Below are 14,469 nucleotides of genomic sequence, written 5' to 3' on the forward strand. Positions count from 1 at the left end.
CCCCCGGCGGGGAGGGCAGCGTGCGGAGGAACAATAACGCTAAATCTCATCCACCGGGGGAAACGGGGAAACCCCGGCAGCCGGGGGTGCAGGGGGAGGCAGGGAAACAGCAAAAACTTCAAGGGATCGCCAGCGAAACGGGCTTTTATTTTATTCTTTTTTTTTCTTCTCCCCCTTTTTGAAGCCGAACCTCGGAGAAAACAATGCCCAATCCTTCTGCCAGCAGTGTAGGGGGGAAAAATTACCTTTAGGAATCCTGAGGAGCGGCCCGAGCAGGGAGCGAGCTCTGGTCTTCAATAAGCAACAGCAGCACGCGAGTGGACAGGCACCTTCCCACTGCACTGCCAGCACACCAACCCTCCTGAACCTGGGAGCGAGAGCCATTTGGGATGTGAACAGTGGGCCATGCATTGTTTCTGAACCATAAAACTGATTTATTTCATTGGTAAATCTCTGTGAGCTGCAGCACCGCGGCCTTGGGGGCATCGGGCCTGCGGCTGCCCCTGCGCTGGGCAGCGGGGCCCGCGTGGCTCCGCAGAGGGACCAGGACCTCCAGCTCTCTCTCCAGAAGGATTACAGCAGCAGCAGAAGGAAATATAACCCCCAAAAGGCCGATTTTTCAGTCAGCTCCAGGAACAGGATGAATGTGGCGTGGGGACCAGAGCACAGGAGTAAAGAGCCGTGGTTTGTAAACAGCCCCAGCTGAGGAGATGGAGGAGAAGGTCCAGGCTAAAGCCAGCCTTGGCTAAAGCCAGCCTTGGCTAAAGCCAGCCTTGGCTAAAGCCAGCCTTAGCTAAAGCCAGCCCTGTGAGCTCATGGTGCCTCTGGGCCCAGGGAGGCAAAGCTCCTGAAGGCAGCCTTGGTTTGGAGGAGGGACAGAAGGCGTTTCACTGAAATTAGCCCGTTTTAGAGCCCTTTGGCTGCTCTGTAAATACAACCACAGCAAGGGCTGGGTTATGTCTTATTTTAAAACAAATTAGGTTGAGACAAAAGAGATGCAATGAAAGACGAAATCAAGTAAGTTTATAAACAGAAGCACTTCAAAGGCTGCTGGAAAGCCAGAGAAAATAGGAGAATTTTGTCTCAAGAAAAGAAAATCTCTGCTGGTTATTGCCCATCGATTTCAGTGTTCCTGCGAGCAAAAGGAAACTCTTTTGTGCCACCTAATGTTAAGTACAGATCACTGTTGTCTTCTTTGCTGCCCATCATCCATGGTGAGCGTGGGGAGCCTTCGGGGTGCTGAGCCCATCAGGGTGCAGCTCAGCATCCCAAAGTCCCACCAAACCCGGGGCAGGGAAAGAGAAACTTCAGCTTCACAGTTACCTTCTGAATTTAGGGATTTTTTTTTTTTAAATAAAGAACTCAGGAGGGGGTGGAGAGAAGCACGGGGTAGAATCATAAGAATGAGAGACTCCAAATTTGGGCTTTGTTATAAAAAAGTAGCTGCAGAACGAGCACATCCAGGGTTTATGTAAGCTACCCACCCCCAAGCTCCATCTCAGCAGCCTCGGGGCTTGGGGGAGCTTCTCCCTCCGCTCTCCTCAAGAACCCAAGTGGCCTGGCCTTTGCACACCCCTGTCTCCCAGCTGGAAGAATTTTGGTGTGTACTTAGCAGCCATTCACATTAATTTAGTATGTAAATATCTCACACAATCCTTTAAAGAAAGGGCTGAAAGCAAACGTTTCTCCAATGACAATAAATTGCTCCGTTTTTGTGATTTTAATGGTGAGTGTTTAAAATCTTTAGCAATTTTTGAGGCTGAATCTTCCATGCTTTCTGTATTATACTGAAAAAAAAAACCAACCAGAGGCTTCCTTTGAGTTAAGTTTTCAATATTTGCAATGTGTGCTCCTTAAAGATGGCCAGGACATGGGAGAGGGTTCTCTTAAAAGCTAAAATTTACTAGACGTAAGCAGAGATGCCATTTCACTTTAGGTTGGTCACTAAAGATCATTCAAAATATGGACCAGTCAATCCATATCTAGGCTACATTTGACCAAGATGTTTTTAAAATCTCTCAAAATCAAATATTTCAGGGTTTTTTTTTTTTGTATTTTTAGATATTGATTCCATAGGTTCAGGCAGAAGAGATAAAAGCATCCATGTACCAAAACCACCACTGATTTTAGGGCAGATCCACATGTGGATGGAGGCACATTTAAAACCTCAGTCCTTCCCCCAGGAGCATGTGGGGGTGGATGCCCTGGTCCCAAAACCCAGACAAAATTAATTGTTTACTCACCAGAGCAATCAGTGAGCTTGCCATGGAAATGGAGTTATTAATTAATCTTTGCACAATTGAATTCCAGGGTTCCATCCTAGGAAAAAATAGGTGTACAGTATTTCAGACAGGTGACCAATCTGCTCAATATCCCCCCAAAATATCCACAGACATCAGGGCCTACATTTGTACTCAGTTTCCCCTTTTTCCAGCATCCTGTAACCAATAGACTGGAAAGGCTCCACAGCAATTACATATTTAGGATATGTGATAGCTGCAGTTAAGATCTTTATGACTGATTGCAGGATAAAATTTACTTCAAATGTGCAAGAGCCCATTTTTAAACCTCAGTCTTTCAGCTGCTTTGCATTAGAGATATTCCAAAGAATCAAAAGCAATTAGAGCATACAAAGTCTAAATGGTAAATAATTTCCAAATCAAAACCTTTATTAAAGCAATAAGCATCTATTTTTGTTAACACTGTAAGAGATGGAAAGGACCAAAGTAAAGAACTTTTGGTTTTATGTCACAGAAAGAAAGCCAGACTTCTGTGCTGAAGAGCAGTATAGGCAATCTCACCCCAAGTGGGTTTTGGGTCAAGTTTGAAAGACTTGGGAAAGCAGGACAAGCAAAAGGATTTAAAACTCCCATTTTGGTGGTGGGATGGGAGTGGGGATGGTTTGCACACGCCTGAGATGGGATCTGTGGGTGGATCCGTGGCTCCCGAATCCCAGCGAGCGCCTCAGCGGCTCGCAAATATTTGTAGAATCACGTCCTTAATTAGAGTGGTAAAACAGTATTAAATCTTGGAATGGGAGAGAAAGAGGAGAGCGAGGAAGAGCTGTCAGTGGCGAGAGCCTGTCAACAAGAAGTTAAAAAGGCAGTGGTAAATCTCATTTCTGGGAGCTCTGGGTTTGCAGAGCCATCGACCGGCGGCTCCGGGCTCGGCGGCTCCTGATCGATGCTCTGCTGGCACAGAGCACCACGCCAAGGAGCTGGGGGCTGCTGAAGGACCTTTGGAAATGGGGACGTTTCAAACAGGGACTGGGAAAAGCTGGACAGCAGCTCTCCCTACCCCTGGTGTTATTGAGACACCCAAAATGCTGCTCCATTATTCCGTCACTGGATTTTGTTTTTATTTTTTTAAATGATGCCAGTCCTTGACTTCTGCGCCTTGAGTACAAATAATATTTACCCAGCATAGAAGCACCATTTCTGAACCCAAGTTGTTTTCCTATTTGGCCAAAGCATGTTTTGCATATTCATTTTCAGACTTTGGGAAGGAAAAATCATATCAAATCAAATCAAATCAGCCCACAGATCTTACTCACCAAAAAGTGGCTGGGGGAGATGAGAGTGTCTGAGCTCCCCTGCCATCACTGAAGGACAACTGGAGGTAACATGAGCTGCTCTCCATCCAGGGCTTGTACTTCTGTCCAGATTATGGGATTAGTCTCTGTTACATCTATCTACAGTTGGGAACTTGTGATCCAGTTAAAGCAGCTTGAAAGGCGCCCAGCAGGTGTTGGGGGTCCGACTCTGTGGCACAGATTCTGTGAGTTACAGGGGCAAAGCAGGGCTGGCCTCGTGCCGGGCTTCCCAAGGCTCCACACGGCTCAGGGAGACGGGGAAAGAATCAAAATCCTGCCAGAAAACTCTCCCAGACAGGGAAAATCAGCCACAGCCTCCTTTTTTCCACCCTACATCTTGAAATGGAGTTGCTAAAGCTTAAATACAAACACTGTCAGACATGAGTTTATGATTCTTTGCTGCTCCACACACATCACAAGAACACAGGGGATCTCCTACACCTCAGAAATGCTAATTCAGCTCTGGAATTCTGAGTTTGCAGAAACTGTCCTGTAAATGTCACAGGGGATTACCAAATCTACAAAGATTATAGCTCTGCATACGTTCAGACTATTGATTTAAAACTTTATTATCTGTGATATAAGTTCTTCACAAAGGAAACAATTCAGCAGTGGGAATTCTGTCCATGTCAAGCTTTTCCAGGGTTGAATCCTTCTCTACAATCCTGCTTTTCACTAGAGTGGGCAGATCTCTGAAGGTGGTGCTTCACAAACCCAGCACAGCACCTTATAAACATAAAATCCTGCCCTGCTCAGCCCAAACTTCTCCCAGCTGAAGCAGGGAGAGGATGCAACACCCTCCCAGTTATTCAGCCACGAGGAGTTTCTAACGGAAAATGTAATGGTGTGGGCTTTACTCTCGTGTGTTCTTCATAGTGTAGTAAAGCTGTAGTAGAGCCTCAGAAAATCTGCCTTTGTAACAAGATCTCTGCAGAAATGAATACATGGTGATGTGGCTGGCAGTGGTTTGCTCAGAAAAACATGCAGTTGCATAGTAAGATATTTATAACAGGATTAGATTTCAAGTACAAAGCCCAGTTCAAAGATTTTTCACGATGGTGCACGAGAAAATGACAAACTCTGAGTTTTTCTGAGTTTCCAGATCTCTGTGGTGGAGAACCTTTGTGGTAAAGCATCATTTGGAGCTGTCTCAGCTGGACCTGGGAAAATCGTGGCCCCTTCCCAGCCATCCCAGGATGGGATGCAGATGAGCACAATAGATTCTGGGAAAGGTCCTGGGCTCCCCTCCCTGTGATCTGCTCTCCTGCCTCTGACTCCACGGGGTTGGGTGTTCAGGGCACAGCAACCTGCACATCCCACACCCATGCTGGCTCTCAGCCCTCTGTGCAGGAGTTTCCCTCCCTATGGAATCTCTCTGGATGCCACTTCTTGGACAGAAACAGTGCTGGAGCAATTCCAACCCAGCCCAGTGAGAGAGAGCACCCCTTACAGGCTTCCATCTTAAATTCAGGTTAGAAACTGAACTCTGCCTTGTTACAGGACCTCCATCCTAAATTCAGGTTAGAAACTGAACTCTGCCCAGCTTTATGCCCATTTCCTGTGCTGCACACCAGTTTAGATGAACTCCAAGTGTCAAACTCACTGTGAACATTTCCTGCTCTGTAACATTCTTCATCCTTGACTATAAAATACTTTTTTTCTGGTTTGTCCAATATAAAGCACATCAAACAAAGAATACCAAACAATTCTTTTAGCAGAAAAGAATTGAAGGGTTTTTTCCTTATTTCCTACAGAAAACACTTTCACCTCTCATCCTGAGTTGTTTCTAATTCTTCTGGGCATAGGAGTGGTAAAAGGGATGAGTTCAGTGGTGCCTGATTCAATCTCCATCACACAACTGTCTTCCCAAGGGATTTATTCTGTGCCATTTCTTCCTCTTGCCCCAATCTAAGCCAGGAAAACACCCTGTGGGAATTGTAACACCTCATATATTCCAAGGGAGAGGATAACAAACCAGGCTGCTCTGACCTTTTTGGGTTGGTGCTGTTTGATCCCTCATGTCCACAGTGGTGACCTGGCAGTGGAGCCAGTCCAGCTATGGCACAGTAAAAAAGTTAAGTCAGAGTTTATGGGTCTATTAAATGTTTATGGTCTTTCACAGGCCACACCAGGCATTAAAATTATGATACCTTATTCCCATAACAAACATGGGGCTGAGAAGGGAAAATGAGGCTGGTTTGAGGTGCTGCTCTGAGAGCAGGGAGGGAGGGTGTTGTATCCTCTCTCTGCTGCAGCTGGGAGAGTTTTGGGCTGAGCAGGGCAGGATTTTATGTTTATAAGGTGCTGTGCTGGGTTTGTGCAGCATCACCTTCAGAGATCTGCCCACTCTAGTGAAAAGCAGGATTGTAGAGAAGGATTCAACCCTGGAAAAGCTTGACATGGACAGAATTCCCACTGCTGAACTGTTTCCTTTAGAAGAATTTATCTCAGGGTTGTTGCAATGAGGGCACAAAAGCAGCACAATATTCACTCTCTGCTGTGAAACAGCCAAAACCAAAGAGGTGACATCACACCTGAGCCATGGCCTGAGTGACACCACAGCAATCACCCAGCCAGAGACACCCAGACCTCCATCCCCAGCACTGCAGAAATTGGGAAGCCCAAACAGAGATTAGATGTGCCTATTAACAGAGGTTTTAGGTTGAAACACAGAAATTGAACCATTTTGGAGGCTGCCAGCACAGAGCTGTGCTGCTGGGACACCTTCACCTTTCCTGTTCCAGCCTCCTGGGAGCTCCTTGCTTGGCTCTCACATCTCACCATGGGCTGTGCAGCCCAATAAAACCCTGGAGATATTTTTGCTTTTTTTCTGTTCTAAATATATCACATCCTAATCTCACTGCATCCATGGTACATCAGTGAGTGCCCATGAACAGGGACAATTTACAAACATCCTGACAGCCTCAAAGGTCTCATCCCACCCCTGTGAAACCTCTGCTTGTCACCACAAATCCCTGGATTCACACTGAATTTTCCTGGCAGGAAAAGAAACTTTTTGTCAACTCTAAAGGATGGAGAAATTCAGTCTGGGGACAAAACTTCCCAAGCCAGCAGCAGCCCTGGGCTACTGAGAGCTGTCAAAGACAGCTCCAGGTAACTCCTGTTTAAGAAGAGCTGTGAAAGTAAAATATGCAAAATCATAAAGTGTATTATTTCCTACTATTCACCCAAACAAACTTCTCTGGCAAATTACACTGTTTTTTCAAAATCACATCTGATCTGATAGTTGGTAATGAAAATAACAGGTCATTAAAGTGGCAGTTATTACAAGTGTATGAAAAGTAAAGCCAAAACATTAAATATAATGATGTCATTGATATTTATTTTATTTTCTGCTATATCACTAGCACCCTTTTTTATTTGTTTTGTAATAGAGTATTAAAAATAAATATACCTACATAAAATGTTATCAGTTGCAAAGAATTAAGACTGTAGGGTAGGCACCAAGCCAGGATTAGTATCAGATAAATAGAAATACATTATTTAATGTTAACTAATAGGTGGTGCCCAGCAGAGACTGAGATGCCTGGACACAGGAGGAGAGGAGAGGAAGAACTGGGCAGATAGGTGAGAAAAGGTGCAGGCTTAAATCAGTTATCCCAAACTTTACATCCCAAGTGCTTGATGGAAACCAAAACCTTAAAGAAAGAAAGGGAAGGAAATTTAAAAAGAAACTTCCACCAGGTTTCACAGCCTTTTTAAGCTGGTCACAGGAATTCAAGGCTGTTCCTTGGGCTTTGTCCATCATTTACCTCCTGTGTTGAAATGCACTGGAATTCCCAAATAGGGCCAGGTGTCCCCAGGGCAGCTCCTTGGTGACATCCCAGCCCTGCAGTGATGGGTTCCCATTGTCCTCCTGGGCAAGGGAAGTTCCTCCTGTTCTGCAAAACAAGGGAGGAGGGAAGGGAATGAGAGGGGTGGGAAGAGGGGAGCCAGAAAGGGTCAGCCAGGAGATGGGGGGGTTTCAGCCTCACCCAAGCCCAGCTGGGTGTGCTTTGGCACAGCACAACCTAGGGGAGGTAAAAATGAGAAAGAACAGTAAAAAAGAGAGAAAACCATTAATTGGGGTGTGGGCTGAAGCGTGGGGAGTGCTTTGGTGTGTAAGGGCAGTGCTGGGTTCAGCACATTTTTGGGGCTGTTACTGAGCGCTGCAGTTCCTGAACATCCGTGCTGCCAACACGGCCTTTGCACTCCAGAACCACCTGTGCAGTAAAATCTTCACTGAAGATCCTTCTAGGAGTAACTATTCTTGCCCTAGAGAAAAGAAAATAAAAGAGCCCTTACAAATTCAGTTAAAAGAAAAAAAGAAACTAAATTCCTCAAGCAGGATTTTTTTTTCTCCGTTCCATGCGCTAAATATTTGGTCTGCGTTCTAGAACAAAAATTAATTTTTTTTTTGGTAAATTTTTTGGGAAGAAATCTCTGAGCTCTTGCACAGAAAAACTCAGGCTGCCCATGCAATTTTTGCTGTTTGAAGATGAAAATATTAATGCAATGTGTCCCCACAGCAGACAGCACTGTGGATGATAGTGATGAAGGGTGCACAGCAGTGCTGTTGAGCTGAGCAGAAAAGCTCCTGATTAGACAAAAATTGTGGTTTTTTCACAGTGCTGAACACCGTGGGATGTACCCAAGCAATATCTTGTGGAACTCTCTGGTGTTCCAGCAGCAGCAGGAGGATCCCATGGCTGGGTAATCAGGCACGGGCTCGGTGTTCTCCCAGAGAAGGCTCCGGCTGCCGAGCCCGAATTCCAATGCTCTGTGATTCCCCCTGTGTGTGCCTGGAGATGCAGGAGATGGAGCAACTGGGAAATCAGCAGAGCAGCAAGCTGAGCACTACAAATTGGTAAAAATTATTTAATCCTGGGAAGCCGATCTCGTCACCCCCTGGTAATTCTGTCAATTAAGCAGATGGAATTAATATTAATTATCAACGATGAATTGTTTGCAAGTGAAATAGTGAATGGGGGAAGTAGGAAAAAACACAGCACATTTATGATGCAGAAGTGTTGGCTGTCTCTGAATATTTCCTCTGGAATCCCTTTTGGTTCCATTAAAAAGTACTTTTAGAAATAAATTTTTTTACTGTTTGAGTTGCAAATCAGCCTGGAAGATTAGGAAGTGCCACAAAGCAAATGTGTACACTGAAATTCTCGCTGCTCCAAGAAATTACAGTCACTTAAAAAAAAAAAAACAGAAAACAACCCACAGAGATGCTCAGCAAGAGCAGTCATCCTTGAAAAAGAGGGAAGAGCAGCACTTGGAAGTACTTTAACTGGGGAAGCAGTCATTGGAATATCCCTCCCACTCTGTGCTGATGCCATCAACAGATGGCAATAACTTTCTTTTCATACTAGGGAAAAAAAAGTCAGATGGAAATGGTAAACCTAGTCTACAAGCAAGAGACATATTTATAATTAGTTTTCATTAATAATTTTGATTCATCTCTGCCACTTTGCTCTGCACCTTCAAGGTGCCCCCTTGGCAGCTGTTGGGGAACCTTCTCCTCTGCCATTAGAGCAAGAGGGACCTTGGTTAGAGCACCACTCACAGGGGCATCAGCTTCTCGAGTGTTTGACAGCAAGATTTGCACAAAATGAACCCCTAGAGGAATATTTCCCTCCAGAACAACCTTCCTCCACCCCCAAAAGTTTTCCAAATACTCCCACTGGCAGATGGTGCAAACACAGGCAGGTCCACAGGCACGGGAATTGTTCATCACCACTCGTGCTGGGGATTTTGAAACTTGCCACCAAGACTAGAAATAAAATTTTCCCTACTTGGGATCATTTTCCAGCTCTTTCTTACCTGAATTGGAAGGTGACAGCAGTTTCTAGGTTAGGAAAGGGAATCCCAGGTAACTTGTATGAGCTCCGGGAGATCCAGAACAAGGGAATAGGGGCACAGGGGTAGGAGCAGCAGTGGGAAAAGGGATACAGACAGGGCTAATCCTTTTTTCAGAGCTGTGTATAAAATGATGGATCCATTCTGCTGCTTGAGGGACATAAATATCAGTTATTAAGACAATCAGGATTTGTTCCTTGCAATTACTTTTTAATAGAAACATGAATCTCAGTTAAAGCCAGATTTACGCTCACCCTTGCCTAACCCAGTGCCAGGATCTTTGATCCCAAATTATTTATGAAGTGGGGAAGTCTCTCCTGCATGGAACGTTTCTGCTTGAAATGGGCAATAGGTTCTTCCCAAAGGCTTTGCACCTTTATTGCATAAGATAATCTGCTGCTGAAATGCATTTATAGGTGCAGCATACAGTTATTACAAAAGCAGTCAGCAATAAAACTTAAAGGTTTAGGGCAGAAATTGAATAAAAATGTCATTTCCAGTTTGAACAGTGAAACTGAGACAGTGGGATCCCAGCAGGAGGATTTGGGCAAACGCTCTCCCAATGGGAAACACCCACTGCCACCTTTCACAGTGAAGGGTGGTGAAAGGCCAGAGGCAGAACCAGACTGCTGGGAACAGTTCCCACAGCCAGGGGCTGCAGGGAGCATCCTCACCCCATCCATCCCACTGCCCAGCACCTCCAGCTCCCCCTTTCCCCATGGATCTACATGTCCCACACCAGGGCTCCTGCAAGAGGCTGCTGGGATTTACTGTGGGGGTTTTCCCTTTTTTTTACTTTTAATTTTTGCGGTAATTTCTGCCCCTCCTCCCCATCCTGTCTTGAAGCATCACAAAAGATCCCACTTGGTTCTGTTCTAACTAGAAATGAGCTCTAAGTTAATTCAGCCATGGATTTGGGGGGTGGGAAAGCCAGAGCTCAATGGGATTGGGGTTTTGGGTAGGTCCAGAGTAAGGACCCCATGAGGGGAGTGACCTCAGTCCCCCCACCCTCCCCTGCCTCTTGTGCACTCCAACAGCTTCTGGTTTTAACCAAAAACTTGATTCACTCTTTTAATGAGTCATTCAGAGTGCCAAAAGGCAAGTGAAGCAAACTGAAGTTCTTAGGGAAAGGTTTAATTTGGGCAGAGAATTCAGGGATAACAAATTAATGTTTCCCTCCGAATGGAGCATGTGCAGGTTTGGCTCTAGGAAGCAGAAATCATTTTGCACACTAAAAGCAGCTGCAATCTTTTGAAATTCATATTCAGCAAATAATTCTGAATCGTTCAGGTCCTTTGACATAACTTAAAATTATTTTCTAAGTAAATTGAGTGTAGTTTTATTTACAAGGCCAAGCTGTCTGCAGCTCCCAGCCCTGCTCAAGTAGGAGAAAAACCAACTTTCCACTGGTGTCAACTGGAATTTAAAGGAATTGGGACTCTGAATGCTCAGTGTGCTCCAGAGTGCTGCTCAGGATCGCATGAATCCCTTCTCTTTGAGGAGAAAAGCTGTCTGAATGTCACTCACACTGCCCTTTATTTTTATCCATTAGACAAACAAAATGAATGATCACATTTATGTGGAAAAAAAAGCAGACCCCACGGGCTATACGGCGTGAAAAGAACTCTTTCTGCCCAGCAAGATAATGCTTGAAAAGGTGAATGAAAAGATTTGAGCAAAGAGGAAAATGTCCCTGTAGGACCCTTCCTAATTCTGAGCTCTTCAGCAACGTCAGCCTCGCTAATCCATACCTAGCTGTGAGTTCAAATGAAAAATTCATTAACTTTGTGTCCTTTAATTTATTAGGTGTAGCAACACTCCTCATCAGGGGAAGGGCTGAAAGGAGGGGACAATCAGGGAGCTTTTATTCTCCTGGCAAACCCACGGGCTCACAAAGGGAGAGGACCCGTTTGGGAGGAATTACCCTCCCTAATTAGCGTTGGCTCTCGCCGGGGCCGAGCAAAGGGAAAATGGAAAATCTGCCATCAAAGCCCAGGAACGGCCACGGCCACAACCACGGCAGGGCCAGGCTGTGCTGGAGGCTCCTCCATGGCCAGTGCATCCCACAGCAGGGCATAAAGAGGGAACAGGAACAGCAAAGACTTTTTTACAGAGAATTAAACCCAAAAGGTAGATTTTCTGCACCACGGCAGGGCTGGATGCTGCTTCACATCCCCTGCACTCAGAGCTAATCCATCCTGGCCCTGGGCTATGGCAAACTGGAGAGGCTTTTCCCTGCCTGAGCTGGGGTGCAGGAAGTGAGAAGAGGAAATATAGAGAGTATTGGGTGATCACATCCACGGTGGAACCTGGGATAACAACCACTCCTGCCTTCCTCTCAGGCTGATAGGATTTGGTTTAATTCCCAGTAACACAATATTTTGTCCTTACATGACCCTCCCCGGTGTCCCTTCCCTCCCTCTTTGGAAAGGAATAAATAATTATCCTTATTTTCTGCCAGGAAGCACAGATAGTGAGCAGGGTGAGATGGACAGCAGCCAGGGCAGCGCCAGCAGCAGAGCCAGGGGCCCAGGCCCCATTAACATTAATGCTTAATTAGTGTTTACATCTTCCAAGCAAAATGTAAACACGTATCTGCACCAGCCAGTGCCAGCTGTGATGGAGGCAGTGATGTTATCCAACAGCAATTTCCTCTCCTTTCAAAGGGCATCTCCAGTAGGTAGGACCACAAAGCAGCATCGGAGTGGTGTCACCTCATATTGTGCCCTACAAAGGACACAGCGGGGTCACATCACCAGTCCTGAGGTAAGACCAGCAAATATTTGGGCTGATGAGAAAGGGGAAGTAGTAGGAAAACAAAATAACATTCCAAAAAACCCAGCCCCTCTGAGGATGCTGCAGCAGTCATCTATGATTTCAATTATGGAATTACAAACTGCCTTGATAGCCATATGGATATAGGCTTTGAAGCCAGGAATTATTGTTCCCCAAATTAATTGTTCTTTGCAACAGCAGAAAACTCTGAACAGCTGTAAAAAATGTTCACAATGAAATCTGAGCGTAGTGGAGGTTAATCCAGGTTGAAATTTCTTTACAGATTTTAAAATGAAGTTCAGCTGAGCCAGAAGTTTATAAAATCAGCTTCTTTTGCTCCCAAAGATGACAGAGATGCCCTGGCTGCTGGCTCTCCACCCCTCCAAGGTGATGCCCAGCTTACCCAGACACGGAGCACGTCCCTCTGTCACCACTTGTACCTCCCTGAGGCTGCTTCCAAACCTCTCCTTCCTCATGGTCCAAGTTCTCCCACTCCAGGATCCCACAAACAGCTGGAGGAGAAGATCACACAGCTGAGGATTTTCTCCTGCAATGACTGGAAAACAAATCCACAAATACTCTTTTTCACTGATATCCCCAAAACCTCTGTCACAGGGGTGTTGGGACAGCAGATGTTTGTGGTTCCATGGGGGATGGATATGACAGGGACAGGATACTTCACATCTGGCTGTCATCAAGGGCTTTTCCCAATATTGGAAGTTAGGGCAGTGCAACATCACCTCCCCTGCACCCTGAGAGTCACATTTTGTCTCCCTCCTCCTTTGGAATACTCCTGGAAGGAAGCCTTAGGGCTGGGGAAGGTGAGAAGTTTCTTGGGCTGTGAAGATGAATGAAATGAGATGGTTTTCCTGGAGGGAGGTGCACAGGCACCCATTTCCCTCTCAGTCACTCTCAGCAGCCACTTGCCATGCTGAAAATCAAATGTAAATGTTGATTTACAGAAAGTGAGTCCCTCTGGAAAGGTGAAAACCATCAAGGAGAACAACTACAATCAAGGCAAAAACCAATGTAATTGTAAACTAAGCATAAATGGCCATCAATGTACATCAATTCTATAAGGATAGAGGGATGTACAAGGTGTTAAGGCAGTTATTTAAAGAAGGAAGACTTTAAAAATGTGTGCAATTCTTCCTGTGGTTGAAGACAACTCTCCCACAGTGTTTCCTAAAAGGTGCATAACCTAAAACTGTAAGAACTGCTCTGGTTACCCAGCAAGAACAGGAGCTCAGGTGAGCAGCACAGAGCTGTCAGGACATCACAGTTTGTTCTAAGAACAGTAAATAAAACAGCTTTATAACAGCTTTATTCTCTCTTATTTTGTGGCAGAGTTCAAGTTTTGGTGCTGGGACAAGGAAAGGAGCACCTGAACATGAACAGCATCACCCTGGCTTAGGCACTTTAGTGACTTTTCTTCAAATGCAGTCACAGATACAATGATGGAGAGGAATTCCTCTTGCCATTATTGAAGATATTGAAGACCCCATGGCCCCCAGAGCAGCCCCTAATCCTGAGTCAGGACACGAGAGAGGCTGAAGGTGCAGGACTGTCCCTGCAGTGAGATCAGTGTCACCAGACTCATCTGCAGGTCGGTGCCACAGTTCCCAGTGAAGCACAAATCACAGGAATTGCTCTACAAATACACCATGATGATTTTTTAGGATGTACTTGCATTTTTTTTTTTTTTCAAAGCTTAAATAGGAATTAAGCTCTGTGATTTCCCTCCATGCAGGAATGACTTCAGCACAGGTGTCATCTGTCCCTGAGGCACCAGAACAACCAGACTGACCTCAAAGCACACACAGAAAATTACAAAACACACAAAAAAAGGGAATTTAACTTGGAAGAACAAAACTATGGGCAAACATTGCTGTCCAAATAGAACTCATTTTGCACTCCCTCACAGCAGGTGATCAGTGCATCCCCAAAGGAGGGCTCACCTGGGGAATTTCAGGTGGCACCCACAGGCACAGCTCCCTAACCTGGATGCTCCCAGTAATTCCCAGTCCTTGGGAAGGAGCAGCCTGGAGTGGCAGCAGGGAGGTACAGCAAGAAGCTGCTCTTTGTGTGCCACACCAAGCTGGGCTGGAGCACGTGAGGGCACAAAGGGTGGAAGTTATTTATTATGAAATAAACTTTGCACAGGCTTAGCAAGACACCTTTGATGTTTCCAAAGAGCCCATCTGAGCTCAGTTTTGGAATAAAGTAGCCAGCTCAAT

At 45.5% G+C, this 14,469-nt stretch overlaps 1 long non-coding RNA gene across 1 annotated transcript; it reads right to left on the reverse strand.

Moving 5' to 3' along the window:
• LOC127059619 (uncharacterized) lies at positions 1-4,193 on the reverse strand. The gene is made up of 3 exons (XR_007777614.1): positions 3,554-4,193; positions 2,244-2,319; positions 1-367 (listed from the first exon to the last, which is right to left on the reverse strand). It is a non-coding gene; the product is annotated as an uncharacterized LOC127059619 (long non-coding RNA).
• Positions 4,194-14,469: the final 10,276 nt, after the last annotated feature.

The sequence above is a fragment of the Serinus canaria genome, chromosome 4A, assembly GCF_022539315.1.
Source record: "Serinus canaria isolate serCan28SL12 chromosome 4A, serCan2020, whole genome shotgun sequence".
Lineage (NCBI taxonomy): Eukaryota > Metazoa > Chordata > Aves > Passeriformes > Fringillidae > Serinus > Serinus canaria.